This window comes from Salvelinus sp. IW2-2015, linkage group LG33 (genome assembly GCF_002910315.2).
Source record: "Salvelinus sp. IW2-2015 linkage group LG33, ASM291031v2, whole genome shotgun sequence".
Lineage (NCBI taxonomy): Eukaryota > Metazoa > Chordata > Actinopteri > Salmoniformes > Salmonidae > Salvelinus > Salvelinus sp. IW2-2015.
In genome coordinates this window covers 21,563,357-21,581,426 of record NC_036872.1, presented here as the reverse complement: position 1 = coordinate 21,581,426, position 18,070 = coordinate 21,563,357, and the positions used below count along the sequence as shown (strand labels likewise).

At 46.8% G+C, this 18,070-nt stretch overlaps 1 pseudogene; it reads right to left on the bottom strand.

The window, feature by feature from the left end:
* LOC111958159 (transducin-like enhancer protein 3-B) overlaps window positions 1–17,080 on the bottom strand; it is a 22,707-nt pseudogene extending 5,627 nt beyond the window's left edge.
* Window positions 17,081–18,070: the final 990 nt, after the last annotated feature.

Below are 18,070 nucleotides of genomic sequence, written 5' to 3'. Positions count from 1 at the left end.
TAATCCTTTAAAAATTACTATTTTCCCCATACCCCCAAACCCTAACCTTAACACCCAACCTTAAATCTAACCTTATCTCTAACCCTATTTAACCCTAAACCTAACCCTGACCCTTAACCTACCCAAACCCTAACCTTAACCCTAAACCCTAACCTATAACTCGTAACCCTAATTGTAACTAAAACCGAACCTCTGACCCTTAACCTACCCCAAACCCCTAACTTAACCCTAAACCTTACCTCTAACCTTAGACTCGTAACCCTAATTTAACCCAAACCTAACCCTGACCGTAACCTACCCAAACCCTAACCCTTTAACCCTAACCTTAACCCCTAACCTTAACTCTAACCCTAATGTAAACCCTAAAAACTAACCCTACCCTTAACCTATCCCCAAACCCTAACCTAACCCTAACCTAACCCCTAACCTAACCTAACCCTAATGTAACCCTAAACCTAACCTGACGCCTAATTACCCCAAACCCTAACCTTAACCCTAACTTAACTCTAACCCAATTGTAACCCTAAACCTTAACCCTGACCCTTAACCCTAACCCAAACCTACCTTAAACTCTAACACTAATGTAACCCTAAACCTAACCCTGACCCCTTAACCTACCCGCAAACCCTAACCTTAACCTGAACCCTAACCTTAACTCCTAACCTTATCTCTAACCTAATTGTAACCTTAACCTAACCCTGACCCTTAACCTACCCCAAACCTAACCTTAACCCCTAACCTTATCTCTAACCCTAATTGTAAAACCCTTAACCTAAACCCTGACCCTATAACCTACCCCCCAAACCCTAACCTTAACCCTAACCTTATCTCTAACCTAATTTAACCCTTAACTAACCCTGACCCCTAACCCCAATACCCCAAACCCTAAACCAACCCAACCATTAACTCTAACACTAATTGAACCCTTAACCTAACCCTGACCCTTAACCTACCCCAAAACCCTAACCTTAACCCCTAATCCTTAACTCTAACACTAATTGTAACCCTTACCTAACCCTGACCCTAACCTACCCCAAACCCAACTTAGACCCCTAACCATAACTCTAACCCTAATTTAAAACCCTTAAGCCTAACCCTGACCGTTAACCTTTAACCCCGAAAACCCTAAACCTTAACCCTAACCCATAAACTCTATACCCTAATTGTAACCCTTAACCTAACCCTACCCTAACCTACCCCGAAACCCTAAACCCTTAACCCTAACCATAACTCTAACACTAATTGCTAAACCCTTAACCTAACCGGACCCTTAACCTAAACACCCAAACCCTAACCTAAACCCCTAACCATAACTCTAACCACTAATTGAACCCTTAACCTACCCAAACTCCTAACCTTAACCCTAGACCATAACTCAACCCTAATTGTATACCCTAAAACCTAACCCTGACCCGTAACCTACCCAAACCCTAACCTTAACCCTAACGCTTAACCCCTAACCTGAACTCTACCCTAATTGTAACCCTAAACCTAACCCTGACCCTTAACCTACCCCAAACCCTAACCTTAACCTCTACCTTAACTCTAACACTAAATGTAAACCCTAAAGCCTAACCCTACCCTTAACCTACCCCCCAAACCCTAACCTGAACCCGTAACCTTACTCAACCCAATTGTAACCCCGTTAAACCTAACCTGAACCTTAACCTACCCGCAAACCCTAACCTTAACCCCCTAACCTTAACCCCTAACCTTAACCCTAACTTAAAACCCCTAACATCAACTCTAACCCTAATTGTAACCAAACCTAAACCCTAACCTTAACCTACCCCAAAACCCTAAAACCTAACCCCTAACCTTAACCCTAACCTTAACCCTAACCAAACCCCTAACCTTAACTCTAACCCTAATTTAACCCTAAACCTAACCCACCCTTACCACCCCAAAACCCTAACCTAACCCCTAACCTTAAACACCCAACCTTAACCCTAACCTTAACCCCTAACCTTAACCTAAACCCTAATTGTAACCCTAAAACCTAACCCTACCCTTAACCTACCCCAAACCCTAACGCTAACCCCAACCTTACACCCTAACCTAACCCAACCTTAAAAACCCCTAACCTAACTCTAACCCTTAATTTAACCCTAAACCTTAACCCTGACCCTTAACCTACCCAAACCCTAACCTAACCCTAACCCTTAACCCTCAACCTTAACCCTAACCTTTAAACCCTAACCTAACCCTAACCCTAACCTTAACCCTTAACCTTAACCCCTAACCTTAACCCCTAACCTTAACTCTAACCCTAATTGAACCCTAAACCTAACCCTGACCCTTAACCTACCCCAACCTAACCTTAACCCCTAACCTTAACCCTAACCTTAACCTACCCAACCCTAACTAACCCTAACCATAACTCTAACACTAATTGTGAACCCTTTAACCTAACCCCTGAGCCTAATACCTTTTCCCTTGCTATGGACTGTGAAATGTCCCACTTATCTGAATTTTCCTTATTGTACTATTCTTGTGAGATAGTAAAACCAAACCACCACACCACCCACCACAACACACACACCACACACACACACACACACACACAACGCACGCACGCATGAACGCACGCACACAGGACAGACACAGTGTAATTAGGCAAAAAACAGCAGGCGAGGAGAAATAAACACCGGTACACACACACGCACACGCACGCACACGCACACGCACACACACACACACACACCACACACACCAACACACACACCACAACACACACACACACACACACACACACACACACACCACACACACACAAACACATGTTGTTCTTTTGATCTGTGTGAAAGGCGAGGGCTGTAGTGCCCTCCAGGTTCATCTCTTAATAGAAACAATGTACTCCGCAAACTTCTGTTGAATATACACCATGCTCCCCTACTGCTGAATGGGTAGAATGATGAGTTAAAGTATCTATCCTAATACATGCGCTGTTGATTATCACCTGTCAATAGGAGGTACTCACAGCACATGGGATGATTCTAAGCGTAAGTCTGGTTATTTAGGGTACTCACACTACAATGAATGAGTTCTAGGTAATGTCTCTGTTATTTAGATACTCACAGGCTACATGGATGGATTCTAGGTGATGGCTCTGTTAGTTAGGGTACTCACAGCTACTGGATGGATTCTAGTAATGTCTTCTTTATTTTGGTACTCACAGCTACATGGATGGTTTCTAGGTAAGTCTCTGTTATTTTAGGACTCACAGCACATGAAGGAGTTCTAGGTAATGTCTCTGTTATTTAGAGTACTCACAGCCTACATGGATGGTTCTAGTAAATGTCTCTGTTATTTAGGTACTCACAGCTACATGGATTGATCTTAGGTAAGTCTCTGTTATTTAGGAGACTCACAGCATACATGAATGAGTTCTAGGGTAATGTCTCTTGTTAAAAAAATTTTTATAGAGTACTCACAGCTACAGGATGGATTCTAGCGTGATGGCTCTGTTATTTAGGTACTCACAGCTACATGTATTGATTCTAGGTAATGTCTCTTTATTTTGGGTACTCACACTACATGGAGGGGTTCTAGGTAATGTCTCTGTTATTTAGGGTACTTCAGACAGCACATAATGGTTCTAGAGTTGATGTCTCTGTTATTTAGGGTACTCACAATCTACATGATGGTTCTAGGTGATGTCTCTGTTATTTAGGTACCCACAGCCTTACATGATGGGTTCTAGGTAAGTCTCTGTATTTTATGGTACTCACAGCTACATGGATGGGTTCTAGTAAATGTCTCTGTTATTAGGAAGTATCACAGCTACATGGATGGTTTCTAGAATGTCTCTGTTATTTGCGGTACTCACAGCTACATGGATGGGTTCATAGGTAAAAAATTGTCTCTGTATTATGTACTCACAGCACAGGATGGATTCTAGTGATGTGTCTCTGTATTTAGGTACTCACAGCTACATGGATGGATCCTAGTGATGTCTCTGTATTTATTAGACCTTAGTGACCAGTGTCCTGACCTTCCACAGGTGGGTAGAAGACATCACCATTACTGCAAGTGAGAAAGCAACCCGTACACAAACACACATTTACAGTGAAGTCGGAAGTTACAACACTTATAGTTTGAAGTCATTAAAACTCGTTTTCAACCACTCCACAAAATTTCCTTTGTCACAAACTATAGTTTTTGGCAGTCGGTTAACATCTACTTTATGCATGACCACAAGTAATTTTTCCAACAATTTTACAGACAATTATGTTCACTTATAATTCACTGTACACAATTCCAGTGGTCAGAAGTTTAACATACACTAAGTGACTGTCCCGTTTTAACACTTGACGAATTCGGAGAAAATTATCATTGGTTTATAGAAGCTTCTGATAGGCTAATTGACAGTCATTTTTAGTCAATGTGGGGTGTACCTGTGGATGTATTTCAAGGGCCTACCTTCAAACTCAGTGGCCTCTATGCTTGCATCATGGGAAATCAAAGAAATCAGCCAAGACCTCAGAAACAAATTTGTAGACCTCCACAAGTCTGATTCATCCTTGGAGCAATTTCCAAATGCTGAAGTACCACGTTCATCTGTACAAAACAATAGTACGCAAGTATAAAACACCATGACCACGCAGCCACATCCTCTCAGGAAGGAGACAGGTTTCTGTCGTCCACATGCAGAATGAACGTCTTGGTGCGGAAAAGTGCAAATCAATCCCAGAACAACAGCAAAGACCTTGTGAAGATGATGAAGGAAACAGGTACAAAAGTATCTAATCCACAGTAAAACAAGTTCCTATTCAAACATAAACCTGAAGGCCGCCCTCAGCAAGAAAGAAGCCACTGCTCCCAAAACACCATAAAAAAACAGACTTTACGGTTTGCCAACTGCACATGGCGGACAAAGATTGTACTTTTGGAGAAATGTCCTCTGGTCTGATGAAACAAAAATATAAACTGTTTTGGCCATAATGACCATCGTTATGTTGGAAAAAAGGGGAGGCTTCCAAGCTGAAGGAACACCATCCCAACCATGAATCACAGGGGGTGGGAGCATCAAAGTGTGGGTGGGTATTTGCTGCAGGAGGACTGGTGCACTTCACAAAATTTTAGATGCATCATGAGGAGGAAAATGATATGGATATATTGAAGCAACATCTCAACGTCAAATCAGTCAAGAAGTAAAGCTTGGTCGCAAATGGGTCTTCAATGGACAATGACCCCAATGTTTGCAACTTCAAAATTGTGGCGTATTACAATGCTTAAAGACAACCAAAGTCAAGAGTATTGGAGTGGCCATCACCAAAGCCCTGGACCTCAATCCTGTGAAAAATGTGTAGCATAATTGAAAAGCATATGCGAGCAAGGAGGCCTTACAAATCTGACTCCAGTTACACCTGCTCTGTCAGGAGGAATGGGCCAAAATTCACCCAACTTATTGAGGGAAGGCTTGTGGAAGCTACCTGAAACGTTTGACCCAAGTTAAACAATTTAAAGCTATGCTACCAAAATACTAATGAGTGTATTGTAAACTTCTGACCACACTGGAAATGTGATAAAAAATTACAAATAAATAATTCACTCTACTTTTATTCTGACATTTCACCATTCTTAAAATAAAATGGTGATCCTAACGACTTAGACAGGGAATTTCTTACTAGCATTAAATGTCAGGGTAGTCGTTGAAAACGTTCTCTTTTTTTTGCTTGCCCTTGGCTAACTGCCAGCACGCAATGAGAGAGAGAGAGGAGAGAGAGAGAAGAGAGGGTGGTGTATTGTAGGCCTGCTGGTAAATGATGAGCTGATATATTCCAATGTGTACATGCAGTAGTCTGTCATGTGTGTGGGTAAATGACAGCACAAGGAACCAACTGAGTGAATAAACAGAGTTCCTGTTTAATCGGATATCCTTCTCAAGGCGACCCTGTGTGTTCCAGCAACACAGGTAAACATGATGGACAGCACCACCTGCTACAACAACATGTAACGTACACTACAGCATATTGTTTAGCATATTGTTGCACACAAACATACACATAACAAAGGTAGGTACATAGGGCAGCACAAACACAGACAGAACAGACAGACAGACAACGGGACAGACAGACAGACAACAGGACAGACAACAGGACAGACAGACAGACAGACAGACAGACAGACAGACAGACAGACAGACAGACAGACAGACGGAACATTCATTGTATTCCTACCATCGTAGTAAACATATCTAGACTGTAGCAGAGTGGTACTGTTTGGTTGGTTATTAAGGCCATGTTAAGGTCAAGGGTTCAATTCCCACTCAGGGATCACACATACACAGACTAAAATTACTTAGATCAAAGTAAACAAGTGAAGTAGTAGCAACAACAGCAGTATTAAGATATTCCATAGTATTATATAGTATTATATAGTATAATATAGTATTATATTGTCCTCACCAGACAGTCTAGTAGAGAGACAGTACTCTTGTTGACTGGCTGATGTCCTAGATATTCCATAGTATTATATAGTATAATATTGTCCTCACCAGACAGTCTAGTAGAGAGACAGGACTCTTGTTGACTGGCTGGTGTCCTAGATATTCCATAGTATTATATAGTATAATATTGTCCTCACCAGACAGTCTAGTTGAGAGACAGGACTCTTGTTGACTGGCTGGTGTCCTAGATATTCCATAGTATTATATAGTATTATATAGTATTATATTGTTCTCACCAGACAGTCTAGTTGAGAGACAGGACTCTTGCTGCCGGGCTGGCTGATGTCCCAGATCTTGACACAGCCCTTCCCTCCCGTGTAGACGTGTCTGGTTGGATTGGAGATAGTGACGGCACATACCACCTCGCCGTGGCTCAGCGTGTTGATCTGACGGGCGTGCCGGGGGATCCCCGGGCCTATCAGGGCGTCCGGAGGGAACGGCACCGGCTGCATCTGGCCGTCCGCACTCACGTGGAACGAGTAGGCTCTGGCAGATGAGACACAGGCTCTCGTTAGTACTGCTGGGTAGCGTTCATTTGGTACCAAATGGAAGAAAACGGATTGAAACAGGAAGGGACTACCTGGAGTTATCTAATAACAAACACTCATTTTAGCTTTCCTTTGCAAGAGGTTTTGTTACGGTAATGAACATGACCCTGATGATTGTTATTCTAAGAGATAAGTAGTGTAGGACTGAAGGACTTCATCTAAGACAGACAGAGAGACAGACAGGGAGAGAGAGAAACAGACAGGGAGAGAGCGAGCGAGAATGAAAGAGAGACAGACAGAGAAAGACAGAGAGACAATCAGACAGAGAGACAGTCAGACATAGACAGCCAGAGAGAGAGCCAGAGAGAGAGACAGACAGACAGAGAGACAGTCAGACAGACAGACAGACTAAGAGCAGAACCCAGAGCGTGTAAGGTACTTACGGTTTCCCTCCAGATATGGAGGTGTGACTGGCTGGAAGACCTGGTCTCATGTGGGGATGAGGATCAAAACCCTGCAACAGAACAACACAACATGACCTACACAACATACTACTTACATAACATACCGAGTAGCCTTGCGGAGAAGCAGGCGTCCCTACAGGGAAAGCCTGGTGAAGTCAATGGTACAAAGTAGATACAGATGGGTGGAAACCCTGTTCAAATCAGTAACGCCTAGCAACACGTCAAACCAATCAAATGCCTTGCGTGGGCGGAGCTCCAAAGGTGCCCACTCATAATGTGTTCAAACAGAGAAGGTGTGATGCCTTCATCAGATGGATGTTGGGTATAGACCTCGTCAGATGGATGTTGGGTATAGACCTCGTCAGATGGATGTTGGGTATAGACCTCATCAATGATGTTGGTATAGACCTCATCAGATGGATGTTGGGTATAGACCTCATCAACTGGATGTGGTATAGACCTCATCAGATGGATGTTGGTATAGATCTATCAGATGGATGTGGTATAGACCTCATCAGATGGATGTTGGGTATAAGCCTCGTCAGATGGATTGTTGGTATAGACCTCATCAGATGGATGTTGGGTATAGACCATCAGATGGAGTGGGTATGACTCATCAGATGGATGTTGGGTGATAGACCTCATAGATGGATGTTGGGTATAGACCTCATCAGATGGATGTTGGGTGGTATAGACTCATCAGATGGATGTTGGGTATAGACCTCTCAGCTGGATGTTGGGTGTATAGACCTCATCAGATGGATGTTGGGTATAGACCTCATCAGATGGATGTTGGGTATAGACCTCTATCAGATGGATGTTGGTATAGATCTCATCAGATGGATGTTGGGTATAGACCTCATCAGATGGATGTTGGGTATAGACTCATCAGATGGATGTTGGTATAGACCTCATAAATGGATGTTGGGTATAGACCTCATCAGATGGTGTTGGGTATAGACCTCATCAGATGGATGTTGGTATAGACCTCATCAGATGGATGTTGGGATATAGACCTCATCAGATGGATGTTGGTATAAGACCTCATCAGATGGATGTTGGGTATAGATCATCACTGGATGTTGGTGTAACTCATCACTGGATGTTGGTGTAGACTCATCAGATGGTGTTGGTATAAACTCATCAGATGGATGTTGGGTATAGACCTCATCAGCTGGATGTTGGGTATAGACCTCATCAGATGAATGTTGGGTATAAACCTCATCAGATGGATGTTGGGTATAGATCTCATCAACTGGATGTTGGGTATAGACCTCATCAGCTGGATGTTGAGTATAGACCTCATCAGATGGATGTTGGGTATAGACCTCATCAGCTGGATGTTGAGTATAGACCTCATCAGATGGATGTTGGGTATAGACCTCACCAGATGGATGTTGGGTATAGACCTCATCAACTGGATGTTGGGTACAGACCAACTTCTGGATAGTTTTTCCTGCAGGTTTTCTTCCATTTTCTGCAATGTTGCAAACTAGCATACGGAACAACTCTCGAAAATGTTTCCTATCTGGTCGTAAAACAGCAACGAACATAACGTAATGCTTCTACGGGCTTGTGGGTGGGAGGGTTCTTGACAGGTAACATCCAATAAAAATGTAGCTGCTGGAATCTAACATTTTTGGCTAAAACAAAATTCTCCACACCTCCGAAAAAGGAGGCGCGACTTTAGAGATTTTAGCAACACGCGACTATCTATAGTAAACACCTACAAAAAAACTAAAAGATTCAACATTATAATACCTCTACGATTAACTCACACAAACCCACACCGAGATAGATACGACCGCTAGTGATGCGCGGCGTGTTGTATATCTCACCATGGGTGAGGTAGATACGACCGCTAGTTATCCGCAGCGTGTAGTATAACTCACCATGGGTGATCGTCCGTACGCGGCGGCGGCAGCGCTCATCTGAGGAGAGATGTGTAGCCCGGCGTAGACACCAGGGCTGGTCAGACCTCCGTTCATCTCATGGTGGTGACCCATCATAACGAAGGGAGGGTACAGGGGAGTCCTCAGGGCTGGGGCCGCTGGAGAGGAGAATTACCATCATATTACTGTTGATGTATATATACAGTATATTTGGCAATATGTGTCATGCCAATAAAGCACTGAAAATGAACTGAGGTGAAGAGAAACAAGAGATAGAAGTAGAGACAGAGAAAGGTGGAACACATTACTATTAAATACACCCAGGTCACAGCAGAGGACAGAGGACACATTACTATTAAATACACCCAGGTGAGAACACATTACTATTAAATACACCAGGTTCACAGCAGAAGGAACACATTACTATTAAAACCACCCAGGTCACAGCAGGGGACAGAGAACACATTACTATTAAATACACCCCCAGTCACAGCAGAGGACACATTACTGATTAAATACACCCAGGTCAGTCAGCAAGAAGGACAGAGGAACACATTACTATTTAATACACCCAGGCTCACAGCAGAGGACAGAAACAAACATAGCTAGTAAGATACCACCCCGGTCCGAGAACAAGAGGAGAGGGAACACATTACTATTTAAATATACCACCCAGGTTTCACAGCCTAGAGGACAAGCAGAGGACACTAATATTAAATAATACACCAGGTCACAGCAGAGGGACACTTATTAAATACAGTTATGACGAGAACATTACTTTAAATACAACCCAGGTCAACAACAGGAGAGACACATTACTATTACTAATAAAACACCCAGGTCACAGCAGAGGAACAGAGGACACATTACTATTAAACTCACAACCCAGGTCAAGCAGAGGCGACAGAGGAACATTACTATTATACACCCAGGCTCACCCGCAGGAGAACAGAGGACACATTACTATTAAAATCACCCACGGTCACAGCAGAGCGACACATACTATTCAAATACCCCACGTCCAGCAGAGGACAGTAGGACACAATTACTATTAAATCACCCAGGCTCACAGCCAGAGGACATCTATTAAATACACCCAGGTCACAGCGGACTACACTACCGTACCTTAAGAACATAGCGGTACCTATGAAGGGAGCGGTACCTATGGAAGGAGCAGTCTATGGAGGAGCGGTAACCTATGGAGGAGGGTACTATGGAGGTGGGTACCTATGGAAGGAGGGTACCTATGGAGGAGGAGGTAACCTATAGTGGATTGTGAGAGGTACCTAATGGGAGCGGACGGTAACCTATGGAGGAGGCGGTACCTATGGAGGAGTGGTACCTATGGAGGAGAGGTACCTATGGAGGAGCGGTACCTATGGAGCGGAGCGGTACCTATGGAGGAGGGTAACCTATGGAGGGAGCGGGTAACCTATGGAGGGAGGTTAGCCGATGGAGGAGAAGGTACCTATGGAAGGAGCGGTACCTATGGAGAGGAGCGGTACCTTTATGGAGGAAGGTACCTATGGGAGGAGACGGTACCTTATGGAGGAGCGGACCTATAGAGGCAGCGGTACCTATGGAGGAGCGGTACTTATGGAGGGCGGTACCTATGGAGGAGCGGTACCTATGGAGGAGCGGTACCTATGGAGAAGCGAACCTATGGAGGCGCCGGTTACCTATGGAGGAGCGGTACCTATGGAGGAGTGGGTACCTAATGGGGAGCGGTACTATGGAAGAGTGGTACCTATGGAGGAGCGGGTACCTATGGAGGAGTGGTACTATGGAGGAGCGGTACCTATGGAAGAGTGGTACCTATGGAGGAGCGGTACCTATAGAGGAGCGGTACTATGAGGAGGCGGTACCTATGGAAGAGTAGGTACCGTATGGAGGAGCGGTACTATGGAGGAGTGGTACCGTAATGAGGAGGGGTACCTCATGGAAGAGTGGTACCTATGGAGGTACCTATGGAGGAGCGGTACCTATGGGGAGCGGTACCTTGGAGGAGTGTACATATTGGAGGAGCCGGTACCTATGGAGGTAAGTGGTACCTATGGGGAGGCGGTACCTATGAAGAGTGACCTGAGCTGGTACCTAATGGAGGAGCGGGTACACTATGGGAAGAATGAGTCGGTACCTAGGAGGTACCTATGGAGGAGTGGTACTACGGAGGAGCGTACCTATGGAAGGAGGCCAGGAGAGGCCTATGGAGGATGGGTACCTTGTGGACATCGGAGACCTATGAGAGCGGTTACCTATGGAGGAGCGGTACCCTAAATTGGAGGAGCGGTAACCTATGGAGGAGTGGTACCTATGGAGGTAATACGGAGGAGCCAGTACCTATGAGGTAACCCTATGGAGGAAGCGGTACCTATAGGAGGAGTGGTACCTATGGAGGGTACCTACGGAGGAGCAGTACGCTATGGAGGTACCTATGGAGGAGCGGTACCTATGGAGGATGGTACCTACGGAGGAGCAGTACCTAATGGAGGTACCTTGGAGGACGGTAACCTATGGAGGAGCAGGTACTATAGAGAGCGTGTGTAACCTTGGAGGAGCGGTACCTATGGAGGAGCGGGTACCTATAGAGGAGGTACCTAGATGGAGGTACCGATGGAGGAGCGGTACCTAATAGAGGAGTGGTACTATGGAGGACCTAATGGAGAGCGGTACCTACGGAGGACGGTACCTAATAGAGGAGCGGTACCTATAGAGAGCAGTACTATGAGGAGTGTACGTATGGAGGAGTGTACCTACGGAGAGTGGTACCTACGGAGGAGCCGGTACCTATGGAGGAGAGTACCTATGGAGGATGGTACCTACGGAGGAGCGGTATCCTATGGCAGGTACCTATGGAGGAGCGGTAACCCTATGGAGGAGTGGTCGCTACGGAGGAAGCGGTACCATACGAGAGCTTACCTATAAGAGGAGCAGTACCTATGGAGGAGCGGTAACCTATGAGGAGTTGGTACCTATGGAGGAGCGGTACCTATGGAGGAGCAGTACCTATGGAGGAGCGGTCCCTATGAGAGTGGTAACCTATGGAGGAGTAGGTACCTACGGAGGAGAGGTACCTAGGAGGTACCTATGGAGGATGGTACCTACGGAGGAGCGGTACCTATGGAGGAGCGGTACCTAATGGAGGAGCGTACCTATGGAGGTCACTATGGAGGGCGTAGCCTATGGAGGAGGTACCATGGAGGAGACCTATGGAGGAGAGGTACCTATGGAGGAGCGGTACCTAATGGAGAGAGCAGGTAACCTAGGAGGAGGGTACTATGGAGGAGCGTACCTATGCAGGAGAGGTACCTATGGGGAGCTGGTACCTATGAGGAGCGGTACCTATGGAGGAGAGTACCTATGGAGGTACCTATGGAAGGAGCGGTACCTATGGAGGAGCAGTAACCTATGGAGGAGCGGTACAACATATGGAGTAGAGGTAGCCTACGGAGGAGTGGTACTATGAGGAGCGGTAGCCTATGGAGGAGCGTACCTATGGAGGAGCGGTACCTATGGAGGAGCGGTAACCATACGGAGGAGCGGTACCTATGGAGGAGCCGGTACCTACGGAGGAGGTGTATATGGAGGAGCAGGTACCTATGGAGGTACCTATGAGGAGCGGTACTAGGAAAGCGGTCCTAATGGAGCGAGCATAGGTACTATGGAGGAGCGGTACCTAGCGGTACGGAGAGCGGTACTATGGAGGAGCGGTACCTATGGAGGAGCGGTACCTATGGAGGAGCGGTACCTATACGGAAGGAGCGGTACTTATGAGAGGAAGCGGTACCCTATGGAGGAGAGCGGTACCTATGGAGGAAAGCGTACTATGGAGGAGCGGTACCTATGGAGGAGCGGTCCTATGGAGGGAGGACCTATGGAGAGCGTACTAAGAGGAGCGGTACCTATGGAGGTAACCTATGGAGGAGCGGTACCTACGGAGGAGCGGTACCTAATGGAGGTACCTATGGAGGAGCGGTACACGGAGGAGCGGTACCTATGGAGGGTACCTATGGAGGAGGGTAACCTATGGAGGAGCGGTACCATGGAGGTACCTGTGTTACCTATGGAGGTACCTATGGAGGAGCGGTACCTCTGGAGGAGCGGTACCTAGGAGGTACCTATGGAGGAGCTGGTACCTACGGAGGACGGTACCTATGAGGTACCTAATGGAGGAGCGGTACCAGTAGGAGGAGCGGTACCTATGGAGTACCTATGGAGGAGCGGTACCTATGGAGGAGCGGTACCTATGGAGGAGGGTACCTATGAGGAACGCTGGTACCTATGGAGGAGCGGTACCTATGGAGGAGCGGTACCTATGGAGGAGAGGTACGGCTACCTAGAGGAGCGGTACCTATGGAGGTACCTATGGAGGAGCGGTACTATGGAGGAGCGGTACCTACGGTAGGCGGAAGCGGTACCTATGGAGGTACCTATGGAGGAGCGAGTACTCTATGGAGGAGCGGATACCTACGGAGGAGCGGTACCTATGCGAGGTACCTATGGAGAGCTGACCTACGAGGAGCGGGTACCTATGGAGGTACTAGACGGTACTAGGAGGAGCGTTAACCTACGAGGAGGTACCTATGGATGGGCTGTACCATTATGGCAAGGAAGCGGTACCATATGGGGAGTGGAGCGGTACCTATGAGAGGAGCGGTACCGTTATGGAGGAGCGTACCTATGGAGGAGCGATGAGGTACCTTATGAGACGGTACACTATGGAGGAGCGGTACCATCGGAGGGGTAATACGAAGGAGCGGTACCTATAGGAGGTATTGGGTGGTACCATATGGAGGAGTGGTATCTAGGGAGGAGCGCGTACCTATGGAGGAGCGGTACCCTATAGAGGAGCGGTAACCATTAGAGGAGTGGTATCGTATGGAGGTGGTACCTATGAGGGCGCTACCTATAGAGGATGGTATCTATGGAGGAGTGGTACCATATAGAGGAGGCGGTACGTATAGAGGAGTGGTATCTATGGAGGAGTGTACCTATAGAGGAAGCGTACCTATAGAGGACTCGGTACCTATAGAGGGATGGTATCTATGAGGAGTGTACTATAGAGGAGCGGGACCTATAGAGGGAGTTGGTAATCTATGGAGCGAGTTGGTATCCTTATAGAGGAGCAACCTATAGAGAAGTGGTATCTATGAGGAATGTGGTTACCTATAGAGCGAGCCGCGATACCTATAGAGGGGTGGTATCTATGAGGAGGTCCAATGGAGAATAACCTATGGAAGGGATGGAGGCGATATGGGGGTACTAGAAGCGGTATTGGAGCGGTACCTATGGGGAGTGGTACTATAGAGGAGCGGTTACCATATGGAGGAGCGGTACCTATGGAGGTACCTATGGAGGAGAGGTACCTATGGAGGAGTGGTACCTATGGAGGAGAGGTACCATATGGAAGGAGCGGTACCTATGGAGGAGCGGTACCTATGGAGGAGCGGTACCTATGGAGGAGCGGTACCTATGAGGTACCTACGGAGGAGGCGGTACCTATGGAGGAGCGGTACCTATGGAGGTACCTATGGAGGAGAGGTACCTATGGAGGTACCTATGGAGGAGGGTACCTATGGAGGAGAGGTACTATGGAGGAGAGGTACCTATGGAGGAGTGGTACCTACGGAGGAGCGGTAAATGGGGCGGTACCTATGGAGGAGTGTACCTAGGAGTGGGTACCTACGGAGGAGCGGTACCTAGAGAGTGGTGAGCGCACGGAAGGAGCGAGTACCTATGGAGGAGCGGTACCTATGGAGGAGCCGGTACCATGAGGGAGAGCGGTACCTACGGGAGGAGCAGGTACCTACTAGGAAGGAGCGGTACCTTGGAGGAAGGGTACTATGGAGGAGCGGTACCTATGGAGGAGCGGTACCTATGGAGGAGAGGTACCTATGGAGGAGCGTACCTATGAGAGGAGAGGTACCTATGGAGGAGCGGTACGTATGGAGGAGCGGTACCTATGGAGGAGCGATACCTATGGAGGTACCTATGGAGGAGAGGTACCTATGGAGGAGCGCGTACTATGGAGGAGCGGTACCTATGGAGGAGTGGTACCTATGGAGGAGAGGTACCTATGGAGGAGCGGTACTATGGAGGAGACGTAGTATGGAGGAGAGGTACCTATAGAGGAGCGGTACCTATGGAGGAGCGGTACCTATAGAGGAGCGTACCTATAGAGGAGCGGTACCTATAGAGGAGCGGTACCTATGGAGGAGCGTACCTATAGAGGAGCGTACCTATAGAGGAGCGGTACCTATGGAGGAGCGGTACCTATGGAGGAGCGGTACCTAGGGAGGAGCGGTACCTATGGAGGAGTGGTACCTATAGGAGAGAGCGGATAACCTATGGAGGAGCGGTACCTATAGAGGAGACGGTACCTATGGAGGAGCGTACCTATGGAGGAGCGGTACCTATAGGAGGTACCTATGGAGGAGAGGTAACCTATGGAGGTACCTATGGAGGAGAGGTTAACCTATGGAGGAGCGGGTACCTACTGGAGGAGAGGTACCTATAGAGGAGGCGGTAACCTATGGAGGAGCGGTACCTATGCGAAGGAGCGGTACCTATAGAGGAAGCGTAACCTATGGAGGAGCGGTACCTATGGAGGAGCGGTAACCTAGGGAGGAGCGGTACCAGCAGGAGGAGCGGTACCTATGGAGGAGCGGTACCTATGGAGGAGCGGTACCTATGGAGGAGCGGTACCTATGGAGGAGCGGTACCTATGGAGGTACCTATGGAGGAGTGGTACCTATGGAGGAGCGGTACCTATGGAGGAGTGGTACCTATGGAGGAGCGGTACCTTCATTCATTCTTTATTCAGACTCCACACAGACACAGGGTGTTGACATGCTGCTCCAGAACCAGAACTGTTCTTCCTTCAGACTCCAGACTCCACACAGACACAGGGTGTACACATGCTGCTACAGAGCCAGAACTGTTCTTCCTTCAGACAAGCATGTGTCAAAACTTTGTTCATTTGCACAATGTCTCTCGTTCATATTCGCTTGTAAAACTCACCAAAATGACATTCGGTAGCTCCTACCTACAGTGGGGAGAACAAGTATACATATCAAATACTTGTTCTCCCCACTGTATATATGTAGAACTTTATGAGCTGGACTGCTTGTCTTTGCAATAAGATATTTTTGTTTGCGCAACATTATAATATTTAGTTAGCCTCCATCGAAACTTGTGCTAATTTTGTTAGCATTTTGGGTAATAGACTACTTTTGACCAGAGCTCTATGGGCCTAATTAAAAGTAGTGCACTAGATGGGGAAGTGGGTTGAATTTGGGACGCATGGCAGAGATTGCCAGTGAGAGTGCAGTACTAACCCAGAGCGTCCAAGCCAGGGGGTTTGCCCAGGATGGGCCGCAGCCCAGGAGTGGTGGAGGTGCCAGGGGTGGGGGCGTCGCTACGAGGGGTGGGAGTGGTCGACTTCAGGCCTGGCATTGATGACTTGTCATTCTGCACAAGAGGAGAGAGAGAGAGAGAGAGAGAGAGATAGAGATTAACAAATGTGGGGCCGCCAACTGCTTTGCAGTCACTCTTCAGTGGCTTTAGCCATAACTGTCTGTTTCCCTGTCCTGTCTGTTTCCCTGCTCCTGTCTGTTTCCTTGTCCTGTCTGTTTCCCTGCTCCTGTCTGTTTCCCTGTCCTGTCTGTTTCCCTGTCCTGTCTGTGTCCCTGCTCCTGTCTGTTTCCTTGTCCTGTCTTCTAGTTACTGTAGAATCAGTCAGCTTCTCTGTCTCTAACAGCTCACTGGATTTAACTAACCCAACATTTCATACTTATATATTTCTGCCCTGTGAACAGAGTAATATTTGGGATTCCAGTAGGGTCTTGGTTAAACGTAGTCCCCTAAACAGGGAATTTGATTCCATTAGGGTCTTGGTTAAACGTAGTGCCCTAAACGCAGGAGAATTTTGAATTCCAGTAAGGGTCTTGGTTAAACGTAGTGCTCTAAACAGGGAATTTGATTCCATTAGGGTCTTGGTTAAACGTAGTGCCCTAAACAGGGAATTTGATTCCATTAGGGTCTTGGTTAAACGTAGTGCTCTAAACAGGGAATTTGATTCCATTAGGGTCTTGGTTAAACGTAGTGCCCTAAACAGGGAATTTGATTCCATTAGGGTCTTGGTTAAACGTAGTGCTCTAAACAGGGAATTTGATTCCATTAGGGTCTTGGTTAAAACGTAGTGCCCTAAACAGGGAATTTGATTCCATTAGGGTCTTGGTTAAACGTAGTGCCCTAAACAGGGAATTTGATTCCATTAGGGTCTTGGTTAAACGTAGTGCCCTAAACAGGGAATTTGATTCCAGAGGGTCTTGGTTAAACGTAGTGCCTAAACAGGAATTTGATTCCATTAGGGTCTTGGTTAAACGTAGTGCTCTAAACAGGGAATTTGATTCCAGTAGGGTCTTGGTTAAACGTAGTGCTCTAACACGGGAATTTGATTCCATTAGGGTCTTGGTTAAACGTAGTGCCCTAAACAGGGAATTTGATTCCATTAGGGTCTTGGTTAAACGTAGTGCCCTAAAACAGGGAATTTGATTCCATTAGGGTCTTGGTTAAACGTAGTGCCCTAAACAGGGAATTTGATTCCATTAGGGGTCTTGGTTAACGTAGTGCTAGGGAAGTTTTTCCTAGCCACCGTGCTTCTACACTGCATTGCTTGCTGTTTGGGGGTTTTAGGCTGAGTTTCTGTACAGCACTTTGAGATATCAGCTGATGTAAGAAGGGCTTTATATACATTTAATTTGAGTTCTTGAT